At 32.4% G+C, this 18,086-nt stretch overlaps 1 protein-coding gene across 26 annotated transcripts in view; it reads left to right on the top strand.

Annotated features, from left to right (window-relative positions):
• The window catches only part of LOC126751242 (casein kinase I), a 137,367-nt gene that overhangs the window by 28,090 nt on the left and 91,191 nt on the right, over positions 1 to 18,086 (top strand). Inside the window, exons 1-2 of one of the 26 annotated variants that reach the window (XM_050461339.1) lie at positions 3,645 to 3,839; positions 9,691 to 9,740. The exons of 24 other annotated variants lie outside the window; for them this stretch is intronic. The gene's annotated coding sequence lies outside the window, so the exon portion shown is untranslated. Of the gene's footprint in view, positions 1 to 3,644; positions 3,840 to 9,690; positions 9,741 to 18,086 lie in introns of those variants that run through there. One more of the 26 variants, XM_050461338.1, reaches the window with a different exon arrangement.

Consider the following 18,086-nt stretch of genomic DNA (forward strand, 5'->3'; position numbering starts at 1 on the left):
TTAATTTGATGACCTGTTTTCGATAGTGTTCTCCCAGTTTTAGAAGCTCATAATATAGTACGTAAGATCTTCTTCTTCTTTACTGGCGTAGACACCGCTTACTCGATTATAGCCGAGTTAACAACAGCGCGCCAGTCGTTTCTTCTTTTCTTATTTTGAACAAGTCACTCGATAGAACGTCTCCTTGTCTGAAACCGCGCTTGGTATCGAACGGCTCGGAGAGGTCCTTCCCGATCCTGACGAAGCTTTTGGTGTTGCTCAGCGTCAGTTTGCATAGCCGCATTAGCTTTGCGGGAATACCAAGTTTAGACATAGCGGCATAGAGGCAGTTACATTTCGTGCTGTCGAAGGCGGCTATAAAATTGACGAAGAGTCGGTGTGCGTCGATCTTCCTTTCACGTGTTCTTTTCAAGATTTGGTGCATGGTGAAAATCTTTTCGATTGTAGATTTTCCTATTCTGAAGCCACACCGATAAGGTCCAATCAATCTGTTGGCAGTTGGCTTCAGTCTTTCACTAAAACTGTATGTATGTAAGTCAGTTGAAATATACAAAAAAAACCAGTTGAAATTCAAAAGTGAATATAAACCCTTAATGCGCATCCAAAATACTATATATGCTTCCATAACGAACTATTAGAAATCATAATTATGGCTATTACGCGCACAAAAAAATGCACTTCGTGTCAATGGCAAATCCATTTCTATCAGTTCCTCCATGAATATAGCATTTTCAACACACTCTTTTGTTCTGCACTCACACTCTATAATATCACTTTCTTCTTGCTCGCAAACACACACCGAGAAACAAACTATATATGTATGTATATGAGATCTCAATCTAGTGGCGAGTAGGTATAAAGATTTTGTTTTCTGCACATTTCCTCAATGCGTTGCTTCGTCAGCGTGTTCCACCTTTTGCTGTGCGCCTGGTTGGGTATTCATCCAAAACCCGAACCTAGCACACACTAATTTAGCTGCTCAGCTGGTTAGCACTCACTAGCTGTGCTGCTTTTGTTGTTTACCTTTATATTCATACTTTTACATTTGCCTTTTGTCAATAAAATTGCCTTTTCCAAGTACCCAACTGTGAATTTGCTTGCTCTCTGTTCACTATTTGTTGCTCTGCCTGAGTTACGAGCTGGGAGAAGCTATATAAAGTGCGAACACAATAAATAAATAAGAAAGCAGCAAGCAAGCGGACGAAGTTAAGAAATAAATTTAAAGAAAAAACTGAGAAAATTGAAGAAAAAGTATGAGAAAAATCGTAAATTACACGCAGTGAAGCAAAAAACTAAAACTTAACGAGCTAAATAGCAATGAGCCGAGTAGCGAGTGAACGGGTTTTCCCTGCCGCTTTCCGGCGCTTTATTTACAAGTATTCAACGTTTACTGCTCTCCAGCATAGCTTCGGTTTGATTCTATATCATGTCATTAGAGGTATTTGTAGCTCACATACATACATATGTATGTATGTATATGTATGTTTGTATGTAGGTTTCTACAAACGATTTACACATGATCTATCTCATTCTTATCTCACCTTTGTATTTATTTACGGCTTAACATAGTTTTGAGTTTTGACTTCGTTTTCATTAAATTTTTTCTGGACTGTTAGCAATGATCGTTCATGCATATTTGTGTACGAACATATGTATGTATGTATGAATGTAGAATTTCATCTACTTTGAATGAATTTAATCTAATTTAAATGAACTGCTGTGAATTAAAGTATGCACCGCAGATAATCAAAAATTATAAATACACACGTACACGTGAAATGAATTTTATGAGTTCAATCGACGAAACCGAGTGGAACGCTTGATAACAGCTGTTCGACAAGCGAGTCAAAAAATCGTTGATTATGTCTTTGGCATGTCTGGTGTGTATTGTTGAACCGGTTTATGGGCACGTAACTGATTAGTTTACGACATCTTTGCAAACTTGCAATTGTTGTAATTTGAAGATGTTGCCAGATAAACGTATGAAAATGGCATAATTTATTAACTCGAAGCTTCCGAAGTGAATAGAAGTGATTTAAACTCGATAAAAAACAAGGAAAAATGATGACTTCGGTTGTACCAAAAAAAAAATAAATAAGAAAGCAGCAAACAAGCGGAAATAAATTAAAAAAAACTGAGAAAAATAAAGAAGAAGGCAAGCACTTGATTTTGATCAATTAATATGATTGGCAGTTATATGCTATATTGATCCGATCAGAATATGAATATTTCACCGTTGCCTTGGGTAATATTCCATGTCAAATTTCGTTAAAACAACTCATAAAAGATAGCTTTCCTTATAGGAACTTGATTTTGATTGTTCATTTTGTATGACAGCTTTATGTTGTAGGGGCCAGTTCTAGAAAAGTTCTTTGGATTTTGCACGTTAAATGCCAAATTTCGTGAAGACATTTGGTCAAATAAAAAAGTTTTCCATACTCTCAATATTTTGATCGGTAACAGACCGATGCTATAGTTTTGCGATGATGGCGATTCCGACAGATGAACAGCTGCTTGTGGAGAAAAGAACAGGCACATAATTTCAGAGCGATATCTTAAAAACTGAGAAATGTTCTATACTTTAATTATTCAGAAGCCTTTGAATAAATATTTGAAACTTACTCACTGATATTTCAAGTTCGACATTATTATTTTTAAGTATATTTTTTTTCAATGGGGATACTATCAAGCTTAAAAACATTTGTTTCTCTTATGACCTTTTCAATTGTAATAGTTTTGTTGTGGTTTTGAAATGTAAACGCTTGATTTGACGTAAGTTTGTCACTCACTCATTCATTATTAAGAATTCTCATTAAAAGTTTACGTACAACTTAAATTTTACTAGGAATTTTTGCTAGCTGCAGCTTATCTACAGCTGTAAGCCACTCACACCATTTTTTTGTCTTACGCTCTCTCTGTATACTTGCGCTCTTATGGCATGTATTTATTAATTAACTGCTATTAGTCATTTATTTTAATTGCACTTGTCATAAAATGAAACTTCTGTGTTGTTTAACTAATTTCGTATTTAAGTGCAAGAGTCGAAGATGTCTTTGAAACCACTTTGATGACAATAGTTGAATTTTCAAAGTTTTAAATAAAATTTCAATGCAGAATTTCCTTCTTTTTACCATTATTTTGTGTTAATAAATGCTCATTTACTTTTTCGACTTCTACTTTAATACCAGTTTTTATATTCTCATCTCAGCTGGAGTGCTAAACCTATCGGGCGTTTATGTTTTATGCCATTCACCGTTGACATGCCATGTTCGGTTGATGTACTCTTGTTGGTGTGTATGTGTGCAAACTATCGACCAACACTTCTGGATGTGCCCCCGTTTCGCTGCTACTTCTCCAATCTCTCTGGCTTTTAGATTGCCTCTTCGTTGGAATTATTGTTCTCTAGCTTCGTTAGTTGACTCGTATGCTTTGTTTGTTATTCGTACTCCTAATATTCACCAAAAATTATATATACATATATACAAATATATATTTAACTACGTTTATGCATATTGCATTCGTTTCCATTACGCTCTCTTTATAAGTATATTTTCATTGCCAGATAGTTGGTTGTCGCTCGCTGGTTTGCTTGCTCAATTGGCGGCGTTTGTATCTCCCATTCGATGTATCTCGCCTTTAGTACAATTTCAATCGTTTGCCGTGTAAGTCGCATTGCTGCAAAGTAGATGGTGTTGTTCGCGAAGGCGTGTTAACAAATTGAAAAATTAAGAAAAAGAAAATTTAATAAATTGTGTACGCCGAATGAGAGCAGCGAGCGGCCGCGTTTACTGCAATCTAACGACCAGCAACAATATCAAAAAAAATTAATTGAATAAAGTGTGCGTGTTGTACAACAAATTGAGTTGTGGCATTTTCTTATTTCATATCTATCTGTGTATATATTTATATGGTATATATATGTATTTGTAGCTATGCTATAGTGTTTTTCATTGTGTTGTGTTTACAAGAAAAATTTCTCAGATATTTTGGTCGTTTTGTTGTTGGGATTGCACTTTTTCGGCAACTGCCAAATTCTAGCTAAAAATACCAACATTTTGTCGTCATAAGTGTTGTTGTTGGCATATGCAAACTTTATTTATATGTGGAATTTGTATTTTTTTGGCAATAAATGCAGAATTAAAGTGTTCGTGTTTGAAACCAATTAAGTAATTTAAATCAAAAAGTATAAAACTGTTTAAAATGAGACGAAAACGAAATTGTGTTAATAGAGAGTACGAATAATTTCTAATGAAAAAATGATTTTTTAACAGAGCGAACATAAAATGGTGGAGATATGAAATGAATACATATTATCTACTCTTATCCTGTTTTTAACTTACTTTTCCTACTTATTTCAACGCAAATCACCCAATATAAAATGAGTAACAGTTTTTAAATAATTAAAAGTTTATATGTGTGCATATTTTTGATAAGCGAATTTTTTTTTGATAAGCAAAATTGTGTTGTGCTTACAAATAAAATGATGAAAATATTGTGTACTCGCATATTAAGAAAATAAAGAAATAGTAATTAACACTCAAATACTTATAAAATAGCAGGTTTTGACAAATATTGGAAAAATTTTTTTTCAAAAGTGCATTAAATGAAGAAATAACATACATACATACATATATTTGATACCGACAAAAAACGTTAAATAAGTAAACCATACATTTTTTTGGATTTCCTTTGCTTAAAAGTCACCGCCCCTTGCCAGCGCAGGCAAAGCAAACGAGTGCATTGTTGCCATGAAAATTCTTCACCGACAAAAACCATTTCCTTTTAAACCAGTTTTCGTATCTAACTAGCTATACATTAATAAATACAAAACTTGAAATAATATAAACAAACAACCCGCTTTGTTCAGTAAAAAAGTTCACCACGAAGCATACCTCCTGCACTGTAGCAGTCATTAGTAAAGTGTAGTGCTATTGCAATAAAACTTAGCAGTGCTACATATGCACATATTAGTCACTGTTGTTTACAAAAAGTATTTTGTTTTTTCAAACGATTAAAATTCACCACATGTGCTTGCATTAAATTAATTGTAAAAACATTTTTCCACTGAACAATTTTAATATTTATAAGTCGCACTTAACTGCGCGCACTAGAGAATATGAATATGTATGTAAGCTTTTAAACATACACTTAAGTATAAATACTTTTGCTATTTATAACATATTTAAATTTCTTATACACAACGTCACAAATCCATAAATTGTGCCATAAATAAACACAACCTATAGAATCGTGTACAGCAGCGCGTATGTTTGTGCTGCTTCCTTTCAAAGTCTTTCACCTGGAAAATAATTCATTGGTAGCTTTTTTTTGCTTGCTGTTTTCCATCATATGAAGGTATGCCGCAGTGCACATACATATGTATATTTATTTGCTGCGTACGCTGCTTTTATGTATTTCCAACACCTTTTTTTAGTATTTATTATACAGTTGCTTTTTGAGCACTTATTTATTAATAAGCTCTCTTCGTTATTGCGACTTCAACTTTTTTTATTTTACTTCATAACTGCCATTAATTTCTTTTTACATTTTTTTTGTGTTGTCATCTACACAAACAATATTGTTTGAATATCCAACTAAATCGACGACCTTTTCTGCTTGTCCGCTCAGCTGGTTTATTACTGACATATGCAGTATATACTGGCTCTCAATTTTTCCACTTCGTAACCGCTCTTGCTCTTTTTCACTTCACTTTTGTGTCACTGCATTTCTATGGGAGTTTTTACTAGATATTTGTTTGCTTGTATTTCGTTGCAGCAATTTTCAGTTACACGTTTCTTTGTGGCGTCTGCATAATAATTATTCACTTCTATGAAAAAACTAAATATTTCCAATTTTTTGTCTGCCTTCTTGCTGCACCAGCCTTGTGTATTCGTTCACAAATATGCATTTTTTTTGCCGGTTGTTTGCTGACCAACTCGCCGCCGGTTACTCGTTCGTATTTTTAATAGTTTGTTTGCTTTTTGGTGCCATTTGTATTTTTGTTACAATAAATATTTTTTTGATTTGTAAAAATAAATTAATTTTTATGTTTTACTTTTAAATAATTCAACTTTGTTGCTACACTTGCTAAAAACCTGTTTGATGTGTGTTTCTTCTCTTTTAACTCTATTTGACCATTAACTAGTTCTGCTACTATAATTGCAGCTAATTTTTCTTGCAGTCAAAGTATGAGAAAGTAACAATTGTTTACATACATACATATATATTTTCATGCTTGTATGTCAATACATATATTTTTTATAATTTTATTTTGTATCTTTGCAATTGTTATAAAAACTCGTTATACATATTAAATTCCTTTATGAAAAAAAGTTCAACGACACGTAAATAGCTTACTGCTGTCACTGTGAACTCTTGCTGACATACATACATATGTACATATTTACGTTGCCATTTCGTTTCAATGTTGTCATAAATTTTATTTGATATTTTTTAAATATTAATATCTATAATATTATGTAAATAAAAGTTATGTCGTGCAAACAAGTTTAATTAAACCAAAAAAAAAACAATAATTTTTTCAAACTTTTTGACCTGAAATCAATTTAATTCGCAATAATAAAAAAAAATTAAATTAAAATTAAAATAAAAAAAAATAATTACTGTTTAACTAATAGTAAATACTTTCATACAAATTGTAGTGATCCTCCCTAACCTATTTGTTAGCCGAATATATGATTTGATAATTCTTTTTAGTTGGTCAACTTATTATTATATTAATAAAGCATCGCCATTGTGGCAGTTTGCACTGAAAGTAATACAAATGACACGCCTAAAAATGTGAATGCATTATTTTAAATTTTTTATATTAAAATTAATGCGCGGCGAAAATTGAGCGCATATCGCATTTCACATTGGTATACTGCTATAATTACTTGTAAATTTCTCCATTTTTTCGCATTTAATTTACAAAGACGCTTTCTTTTCAGCCGCATAATTGCGTAGCGCGTTTATTTGTTGAAAAGTCGTGGATTCTCAACCGACTACTAGCATTTAACCTAAAAAAAATACGGAAACAGGTTCTTGATTTGAACAGATTTCTATTGCATTTTCTCCTTACTCTTTCCATTTCGTTTAAACAAAGTAAGCAGCCGTTTGCAGTGCGTTGATTTGCGCTGTTGCCTTTGTTTTTCTATTATAACACTGTTTTGGCAATTTACTCGCCAAATTAGTTGAAATACATCCGTTTTTAGGCGTATGCATTAACTTCCCCGTTTCAAGTATAACACAATAGAAAAGTTATTTTTAAATTTTCACACATTTATCGCCATATTTATAAGAATACAAAAATACTTTCATTTAATACGAAATGTTTTAAAATTCCGCAAACAATGTATTCGCCTTACATGGCAACTCGTCAACTAGCGGCAACAGCTGTATGTATTTATTTCCTTTAAATGGTGACTGTTACTTTGGACGCATTTTAATTAAAAGTTAAATCAAATAAATACCAACTTAAAATATATACAATATATTATATGTATGTAGTAATACACAAAAAGCCTTAAGTGTTGTTTGATTTTTGCGTGGGGTCGCTGTGTTAATTTCACATAATTACACGCAATAAAAGTAAAAAATGCATAGATGCTTCTATTATTATTATTATATATAATTTTTGGTTATTTTTTCTTTTGTTTTGCAAAATATGTTAAAGCAACAAGTAACTGTAAATGAAAATAAGCAAGCACTACTTCTGTTGTTATGTTTTTTGGTTTTTTTTTTCGGTTATAATAACTTACAGACAAAACTAATTGGCCGTTAGCGTTGCTGGGGGGCGATTTCTTTGCTTTCTTTCCCAGCGCAGCATTTCAATAAAACATTTTACAATGTTTTTCTGCTGCTCCCATTTATTTATGTGTGCATATAATGTTATCTGACTGGCATGGTGTGGCGCTTCAGCGTTGCTTTGAAACTCAAAATATTTTTCTTTTATTATTTCTCCGTGCATTGGTGTACATTTCATAATATTTGTTTAAATCAGCGTATATTTAATTATTTATTGTCTTTAATATTTGCTATTGGTTCAACAGCGGTTTGCTATTCATCATACTTTTGTGGACCGGAAAATGATAATTGTGAAAATTTGCGTGCAAACGAAAGAAAGCAAAGTGAAGTGAAAACATTTTTAAGGGAAAGCAAACTTTTATGAAAAAAATTAAGAATTTTTAACAAGTGTGAGACTCTCTTTCATAAGTGCAAAAAAAAGATAAAAATAAATGCAAATGTATATCATTAAGTGGGGAAATACAGAAGATATAAAAATGAGTCAGCGCTACTGAATTTAGTCGTTGCAGAGATAAATTAATAAAATTATTAAAAAGGAATATTAATATAGTTGGAACTTGTCAGTGGTTAACATTAAAAACATATACATATGTACATATACATATACATACATATATAAAATAGAACTAAAAAAATTAAAAAACTAATTACATTAAATTATTATTTTTTTATTATTCAATTATTATTTTTTATTGTTCAGTTATTATTTTTTATTTTTTTTTAATAAATACGGGAAAAATTATAAATATTTATTAAGAGATAAACTAGTAAAAGTATTGAAAATAAATAATAATATAGTTGGAACTTGACAGTTGTTAACACAAAAAATATATGTACATATGTACATACATACATATGTATATATATAAAAAAAATTAAAAAAAAAAAACAAAATTACAAAAAAAAAATAGAATTCAAAAATTTTAAACAAAAAAATTTAATAAAATGAAAATAAAAAACTTTTAAAAATAAAAAAAAAATATAAAAAAATTAAAAAAGAAATTATTACAAACTAAAAAAAAAAAAAAATAAATAAAAATAAAAAACAAAAAAAAAAAAAAAATAAAATTAAAAAAAAAAAAATAAATAAAAATTAAAAAAAAAATAAAAAAAATTAAAAAATATAATTAAATAACAATTAAAAAAAATTAAATAAAAATTTAAAAAAAAAAAAATAAATTAAAATTAAAAAATAAATAAATTAAAATTAAAAAAAAATTCAAAGCTAAATTAAATTATTTATTTTTTTTATTTAGTTTTTCTAATTTTCTGCAAGCAATACAAAAATGTTTATGTCACCATTTGTTCCTGTCTATCAAAGCTTTCATTACCTATAAAAAATTATCTTAAAATGTGCCTTAAAATAGAAATAAATAACAACAAATTATTTTAATACTTCAAACGGCATATCTAAGAAAATAATGAGACTAAAATGGCAATGCTGAGTGAGTGACATCGATGACTATTGCGATAACATAGCGGTTACGTCAATCGCTATAACGTGAATTGTTGATTTTGACATCTTTCGTACTTTCGTTAATAAAAAAGCAAACAACTTCATAAAAAAAAGTCCACAAACGCAAACCTAAAATGATGTGTAACAAAATCATAAATATAATAAAGTAAATTAGAACATGAAAATATTGCATGCTAAAATAAACGCCTAACAGCGAATGTTAAAAAAATAGTTTGATATATTTAATTATCTTCAGTAGTGTTTGTAGTGCAAAACAGAAAATTACAGAAAAATACAAGTATTTTTACAAGTGCCAGCTATTTCGCATGCTCCTTTTATATTCAGTGTTTCAGCATTTAGTGAAAATCTCATGTGGTCAATGGTTTTTATAATTCCCATTTTTTTCATCTGCCTCAATACAATTGCAGGATTAAAAGCTAAGGACGCGGTTTTATTGGAAAGCGCTTGTTTCAGTTGAGTACGTACACAAAAAATATACAAATATTATTTCTATATAAACATAATTTTATATATAATTTATTTTTAGTATTTTTGGTATAGTATTTTTTTTACATTTTTTTTAAATATTTTTTTTTAAATTTTTTTTTTAAATTTTCTTTTTTAATATTTTTTTATTTGTATTTTAATATTTAAAATTTTTCTATCACTTAACTAGTATTGCATGACTTTGGACACAAATTTTTACAATACAAGTTTTATTACAAAGTTGAAACATTTTATTTTAAAATTTTTAAAAAAATATATAGATTTTTTTTTTTTTTTAAGTTTACAGGGCAGGACTTTTTTGTAGAAATATCAGCCTTTTTTTTAAATTTGTATGGCATAAATTTGAAAATGAAAATCCACAAAAAAGAATCTAAGAAGTGTTTATCAATAAACTTTATTATCTGATAAAAGGTAAAATTTCAGTGAAATAATAGGGTAAAAGCCGACCACCCTAATATTCAACATAAATTTTACCTTTTTATCACCCTCTAATCAATATAAAATGGAAATTTTCTGAAAATTAAATATGACAAATCGCTTGAATGCATAAAACACACCAAATTACACACACATACATACATACATATGTATATATGATTGATTGCTTATCGCAATATTTTCTGTTATTTCTTAAACTGTTTACGCAGCGAATTTCGCGTAGTGGCGGATGGAAATTTTTGTCTGCTCTCAAATTATATTTACACGCATCAAAAACTTTATTTTTGATGGTTCTTGGAAATTTATTTAACATAAACTGCAGTGTATAGGTTTTGACAAAAAAAAAATAATAATAAAACACAAAAACAAAAAAAATCAAAGAAAACTAAAAGTTTCCACCATTTTGCTTACTCATATTCAAATCGCGTCGTTAACAGTTATTCTCTTTACTTAACACACTTATAAACCGTCTACCTCTCTTGTCGGCTGCTGTGGTGTCAAATCTAATTACTGTATTTACTCTATATAATTGTATATGTGTGCTTATGCCACCTTAAACCACTTATCTTCAATTTGCTAGTTTTCAATTTCCCTTGCTAATTTCATAAATTTCACTTTAACACTTATTCGCCTGTTCACTTATCGCTGCAACGCTCTCTGACAAGTTTGCAATTATTGCAATTCAATTTGTTGCCAGCCACACTTTCTTCGCACCACTGCCAAGTGCATTGCCGCATTGATATGGCAACAAGAATAGTTTATATGCGGATATAAAAGGTGTTGGCGATAAATTAAAAATATATCGAATTAGATGCCTTAAAGTAAAGAAAAATTAGAAAAAAATAAAATAAAATAAATGTAAAGAAATCAAATCAGCGGTACGACAAGAAAAATAAAGGACGGTCAAAATAAAGAGAAAGAGAATGACAACCTATTGACGTGCGTTTCCGTAAACATTATACATACAATTTCCGGAAAATATATTTAGAACTGATGAAAATCGTATACTATTTCGAATTATTTATTTTGAAAACAGCCTTTTTTCAATAATTTTTTCTCATATAAAAAATTATATTTTTTATTAGAATTTTTTATTGTTACAAACATACACCATTAACAAAATTTTTTTGAAATTTTTGGGAAAAAAATATTTTAAACTCGGCCAATGCGACGCCATTTCCGGTGACCCCTCGGAAAAAAATGCGCCCACGTTGCCGGGATAACTCCTTACAGGATCGTCTAAACAGAAAAATTACGTGTTTTAGTTAAAAATCAACTTAGAACTTGGACAAAGGAAAAAAACTGAAAAATTGGATTTTTGGCAGACATTTTTTTAAAAAAAAATGAAAATTTCAGTGAAAATTTCGCGACATTTTTTTCAATTAGTTGTAATCGGAAAAAAATCCTTCGTCCAAGTCTTTAAGAATTGTATATCAAAGACCTGTGTCAAATTTCATGAAGATCGGTTCAGTAGTTCTCGAGAAATCTTGCGAAACGACTTCAAAAACACAGTTTCGAGAAAAACGCGTTTAAAGACGGCTCACTTAGCCCGGCTAGCCGCGAGCGCACAAGTTCTCAACGCTGTATCTCCGAAACTATTGACTCAGATCAACTAGAAAATTTAGGAAAATATTTTAGAGGTGTTGTAGAATTTAATAAGACATTAAAAAATTTTGATTTTTTGAAGCCCGTTAACCCATGTGACCCCTTAAGGGGTTATATCCACTTGCTTACTGGCTTGCACGTTTTTTTTTAATTTAAAATTTTTAAATTTTAACTTCAAAAATATTTAAAAATATATTTACCGTCGATATATATATGCAAAAAAGAATAGATTTTTTGAAATTCACAAGTTAAGCGGTTAAATAAGTAAAAGCCGTTAGGGTTTTGAAGATAATTTTCAAAGACACCCTAGTGCTGCCATACTTTCTTCAGTTTTTAATGAGTCAATGAATACATTTTATATTTGAATTTTTTTCTACAACGTAAACTCCCTACATTGTTTTTCTAGTTAGATATTTCAGACATTGTGCTGTGGTTACCAAGTAGCAACCCTGTAGGAAGTTTTTTCGATATATGATAAAAATTTCAACGCTGCTTATAACAAAAATTATTTTTAAAATGGAATGGTACATATACATATATATGAATGTATATAGCATACACATTGTGACAAAGAATTACCTGGAAATTTTAAATAAAACACAAAAAATTTCATTATTCAACTGTATTTATTTTGCCGCCTTCAAAGTAATCCCAATCAGATGTAATACACTTAAGACAACGATTTTTCCAGTCCATGTCATATCTTTCATAAGCACTTTTTGGGATGGCCTTCAGCTCCTTCAGCGAATTTTGTTTTATCTCTTCGATCGACCGAGAACAGAGCGGCAATCTCATAACAATATTAATAATACGTTTTTGAAAAGAATTAGCTTAATTAAAGATTTAAGTTTATTTTTATTTAATTATTTATGAACACGCCTCAAAACAGACGACCTAAATTAGCTGTGGTATCGCGTTGATTGCAAAGTTAATCAATTTCCCTGCAGGGAACAGCTATGCACTATCAATTTATATAAAGTGTAATCAGTTTGGTAGGCTTGAGGCCCGGCAAAAATAGCAATACAACAACAAAAAACTGACAACAATGTCACTGATAAGCGTTTGCCTCGACTACAATTTAAAATCGATGTACATATGTATATATGTATATGTATAGGGTGAGTCCACTATGTATATGTATAGAATAATCATGTCTAGTCTACATAGTTAACAATTGACTCGTGCACATATACACGTCGTTGCGCGTCTAGATAAGCGTCAATGAGTTGGGAGATGTTTATCTGTGACCTCAAGTGTTACGAGTGCGCGTCACACAAAAAACTGATAGAGTTTCAGGCATATAGCTGTACATATGTATTATATGTTAGCATGCAAGCGTATACAAGTATGTGCACTCTTGTTACTTGTATACAAATGTAAATTATATGCCCACTTTGGAGTGTTGCTTCAAACATGCATATTGTCTTCTAAAATGCAAAACAGCGTATCATCAAAAAAAAAAAAAAATCGAAAATCGCTGTCAGGTATAATAACCAATATATAACCATTTTATAACCAAAACTCAAATTTCATTTCAATTTGAGTGTATGATAACCAATATATAACCCATATATAAGTAATAAATAACCCATGTATAAGTAATAAGTAACCCACATATAAGCAAAAGATAACCCATGTATAACCGATTTATAACCAAAACTCAAATTTCGTTTGAATTTAATTTATTTCTATTCCATCGCTTTTCCTTCGCCTGTAAACTTATGAAAAATAATGTTACGTTATTTTGCATTTTAGGTGACGATATATAAAAGCAAATGCAACCATTTTGTACATATGTAAACGTTATTATATTTATATACATATACATACATATGCATGTATACTTACAGTCCAAAAACGACAGTAGCAGCTCATTGAAAGGCACGTACTCTCCACAACCATCGATTACATGCGTGTTTTGTTGCTTTCCTTTTTGTAGCCGCTTTTTCCTTACATTTGTATTTATTTTTATGCTCGAAGCTCGAAAAAATTTCCTTGCTATTTAAGTAGCAGCAACTCAATACACGCCGCATAGTCACACTACACGGTGCAAGTCAGCGTTGTTTGGTCGCATACATTATTGCATGCTTGGCTAAGCAGATGAGCAATATAATAGGCGTTTATGCATATCTACAAACATATGTACGTGCGCGCATCGATAAACACACACACACACACACATACTTATTTGTATATGTACATTTGTATGCAACGTCAGCGTGTGCATATTTCAGTGTTTGCTGCCACTGTTCCGTTGCTATCTGCCTGTCTGTCTATTGCTTGTCGGCAATGTCTTGCGCCCCTCACCCGCTCACCTTGTCGCTCAGCGCTCTTAACTGAGCAGAAAAAAAAATGTATGAAGGAACGTCGTCGAAAGCGCACACTTTTCAGTTTCAGTTGTTGCGTTGCGTGGCGTTACTGCAACGTTCCACTAGACATTGCTGACGTTGTGCACCATGGCGTATGATTGACCTTTGCATAGAGTAGTGCCGTGCTTATCATTGAGTGTTTCCTCTGTTCGTTGTGCCGGGACGGCGTATTTCGTCGCTCGCTCATTCTGTCTCACTGACTCGCTGACTGAGTAACTGACTGACTTGGCGGCTTTGCAATGTTGGAAGCAACAAATAAAACAACTATATGTATATATACATATATAGTACATATGCATGTATGTTAAGGTAGTTGATGAGTTTAGCGTGGCATAAATGCAACAATGTGCTTTGAGCGCCTTTGTGTATTGGAGTCATTCATACATACTTATGTGCATATGTACATGCCATGCGCGCGCTCGCTTGTGTGTAATATATGTATATTGTTTATGTATGTATCCTCAATATAGGCTCAGTCGAGCCATGACTTTAATTAATGCACTGAATTTCTGTTGCAACATTTTTAAGCGCTTTGCTTGGCTTGTGTTATTTAATTTCAGTGAAAATTTCGCGACTTCAAAATTTAGGGCAATATTCGAGATGTGTTGTAGAATTAAAAACCCTTAACCCCATGTAATCACAAAAAACTCAACATATTCAAATTATTTTTGTCTGTTTTGTATCTAGTCTATCGATTTTCAATATTTTTACCTTTACGTAATGCATATAAATACAAGCTTCAACCTTTTTTGTTCATATTTAATTAGTAACTGTTTACAAAAATGCTCTCAATATCAATAATTTCGAAGACTAAACATGATATCATAAATATTTCTACAACAGCGCCATCTGTCGGGTACAACTTTTTAGTACCAAGTGTAGCACCACACTTCTTTGCTCTTATCCATTTTTATATCATGAACGGAGCATATTAAGTTTGCCATGAAGGTTGTAACACCCAGAATGAAGCGTTAGAGACCTTATACGATTTATACATACGTAAATGAACAAAGTGAGCAGCTATATCTATGTAACTAGTCCTTCAGTTTTTGAGCTAACGATCTGAAATTTTGCACACGACCATTTCGCTGAAAGAAGCTGCTCATCTGTTGGAACCACTGATATCGCATCACTTTAGCATATAGCTGCCATACAAATGGAACGATCAAAATTAAGTTCTAGTATGAAAAATGTTTGTATTTTACAAGATATCTTCACGAAATTTGGCATAGAATGTTCTCAAAGACCAAGCTATAACATCTGTACAAATTATTCAAATCGGACCACTATATCACAAAGCTATCATACAAACTGAACGATCAAAATCAAGTTCATGTATAAAAAATATTTTCAAATAATGATATTTTAGTTTCGGTGCAACTGAAGTTAACTTTTTTTCTTGTTTACAAATTATTTACATGTCTAGACGTATTCCCTGAAATTTTGATATAACTATCTCCTTCATTAATCGAAAATTTATTCAAAGCATTGTCAGCGGGTACTAAAAAAAGCTTTGAAACTGTCTCTATGCTTTTTTTACTTTACTATAATTTTTATATACTAAATATTCCTCGAAACTGGCGCTTTTATGCTGCAGCAAAAAATGCATTTCTGAAATTCAATTTACATTTATTTCAATGTTCACCAACACGACTAACACGACTTTAAATGCATTTCGTTTGTTAAAAATATGCTTACACTCTTCTTCTGCTGCCTTTTCGCGGTTCGCGGTTCGCCGCGAGCATTTTCATTTTCCGTCTATATGATTTGCTAGCGTGTAGACTCCTCCATTTCGTATAATTTTCACTCAAATGCATACTCACTTCCGCTCACACTCGTACGCGTACATATGTTTGTATATGATTGCATGTAGTTTATGCACATACACATTCGCGTGGCGGTGCAAAATGGCGCTGCATTTAAGTGTAACTGTTGTCTGGCTGTATGCACTTCCTTCCTGCGCTGCCTTTCTGCAATTTTCTGACATTGAAGTACCAATTCAACAAGAAAATTTCTTGTATCCTTCAGCGTTCTTATTATTCTTAGTGTGTGTTTTTGCCCTTCCCATAGCTTGTCGTTGCGGTTTTCAGTCGTCTCGCAGCTCACAGCTCTACACTCTCTGCAGCGCCTTACCTTTTCTTGCCCTTGTCTAAGTCATTATCTGCTCTTCAATAGCGATTCTTATATACACATACATATATGAGCGGTTGCCCTTGCCTTTCATTCACTTTCTTTGTAGGAGCCTCGCTCCACCCATCGGCTCGCCGTCCACCCCACACTACACTCATTCGCAAACGCTTCCTCATTTATTATGCGGTTTCGCTTGTAATTTGGTAGTAAAGCGGTTGGTCGGACGCTTCGGGGGCGCCACTCATTAATGCAAGCACTCATAGGCACTTGTTAGCCATGTACGGATACCATACACATCGTCCTGGTGAGGCCGCCCACTGCCTCCTTGTGACCTTCGTGCGCTTTTCAGTCGCCGTCACTCAGTCAGTCATCGCCTCATCAGCTGCCGTAATTTTTGTCCGCATCTGTCATAGTCTGTTGTCATCTTTATATATACATATATATATATATTTTTACTGTTTTTCGCTATGGCAACCATGCATTGCCCCGCATCTCAATGTGAAGGTTACCCAACCACTCAAATGCTACCTTGCCACATTGTATTGACAACTTTGAAGGCTGGTCGAAATTTGGCCGAGTCGTAAAAAATTAATATTGCCAACTGTTGGCGCCTTAACAATCAACCCACCGTTAGCTGTATTATGACTTGTTTGCTGGGGTTGGGTGTGGTTTTTAGTTGTTTTTCTATTTGCTCTTGCCGCATAAAATCGATTCACGCGCCTACACTTGGTTCATTCAGTTATTGGCGCCTTTTTATTATCATATTGCCTGCATTTGTTGTCGGTTGGCAATTGCCACGAGCGCTCACTGCTTAATATGACAGGTGTTGAAGCATTCAATCGATGAAATGGCGTCTTATTGCGTGGCATATTTACAAATTCATAGACCAATTTACAGCCAGAACCGCCGTGTTGATGCCAACAGCGTGTAAATAGTGGAATTGGCTTATGCAGCGGATGAGTGGAGCATTGTAGTGAAGACCAACAATAATATTGATGTACAAATTATGTGGTTTCATGCTTTAAATATTGATATCATTTTGAAATATTTTTGTCTTGGGGAAACATCACTTTATTTTTCTTGAAATGCGGCAGTATTTCGACGATTTCGTACCTCAAACGGTCCAATAACGCTATGTAATAGTCGCTGTTGATAGTCCTTTCTTTTTCAAGGTATTCAATAAAAAATATTCCATTCGCATCCCAAAATGCAGACGCCATAACCTTGTCAGCTGACATGTTTGAAGCGGGTTCATCAGGTGAGATCCACTCGGATGTCTATCGATTGGACTTCGGCGTGAAATGATTGAGTCATGTTTCATTTGTTGTTACATATCGACGCAAAAACTCGGGTTTATTGCGCTTGAACATCTCCAAACACTGCTCCGAATCATCAACTTGTCGTTGCTTTTGGTCAAAAGTGAGCTCCCGCGGCACCCGTTTTTCACAAAGCTTTCTCATACCCAAATATTTATTAATGATTATGTACACGCTCAGTTGATATCTTTAGTGTGCCTGTCCCTTCTATCGAGTGCCAGTAGGAATTCTGTGTACCTCCGTTCTACCGTTTTACACATGACTTTTGCAGTTTTGAACGCAGGTAGCTCATTGCATCGTGTTTTGGCATTATTCACCATACTTCTGTCCAGATCGTCGTATAGCAATGTATGGGTTTCCCAATGTTAGCCCTAGACCATTCTTCGCAATCTCGTCCACGATCTAATTTCGCACCGAGTAGAAGTGAAGTTGCTTGTTTCTGGCAAGACTTTCCACTGC

Source organism: Bactrocera neohumeralis, chromosome 2 (genome assembly GCF_024586455.1).
Source record: "Bactrocera neohumeralis isolate Rockhampton chromosome 2, APGP_CSIRO_Bneo_wtdbg2-racon-allhic-juicebox.fasta_v2, whole genome shotgun sequence".
Lineage (NCBI taxonomy): Eukaryota > Metazoa > Arthropoda > Insecta > Diptera > Tephritidae > Bactrocera > Bactrocera neohumeralis.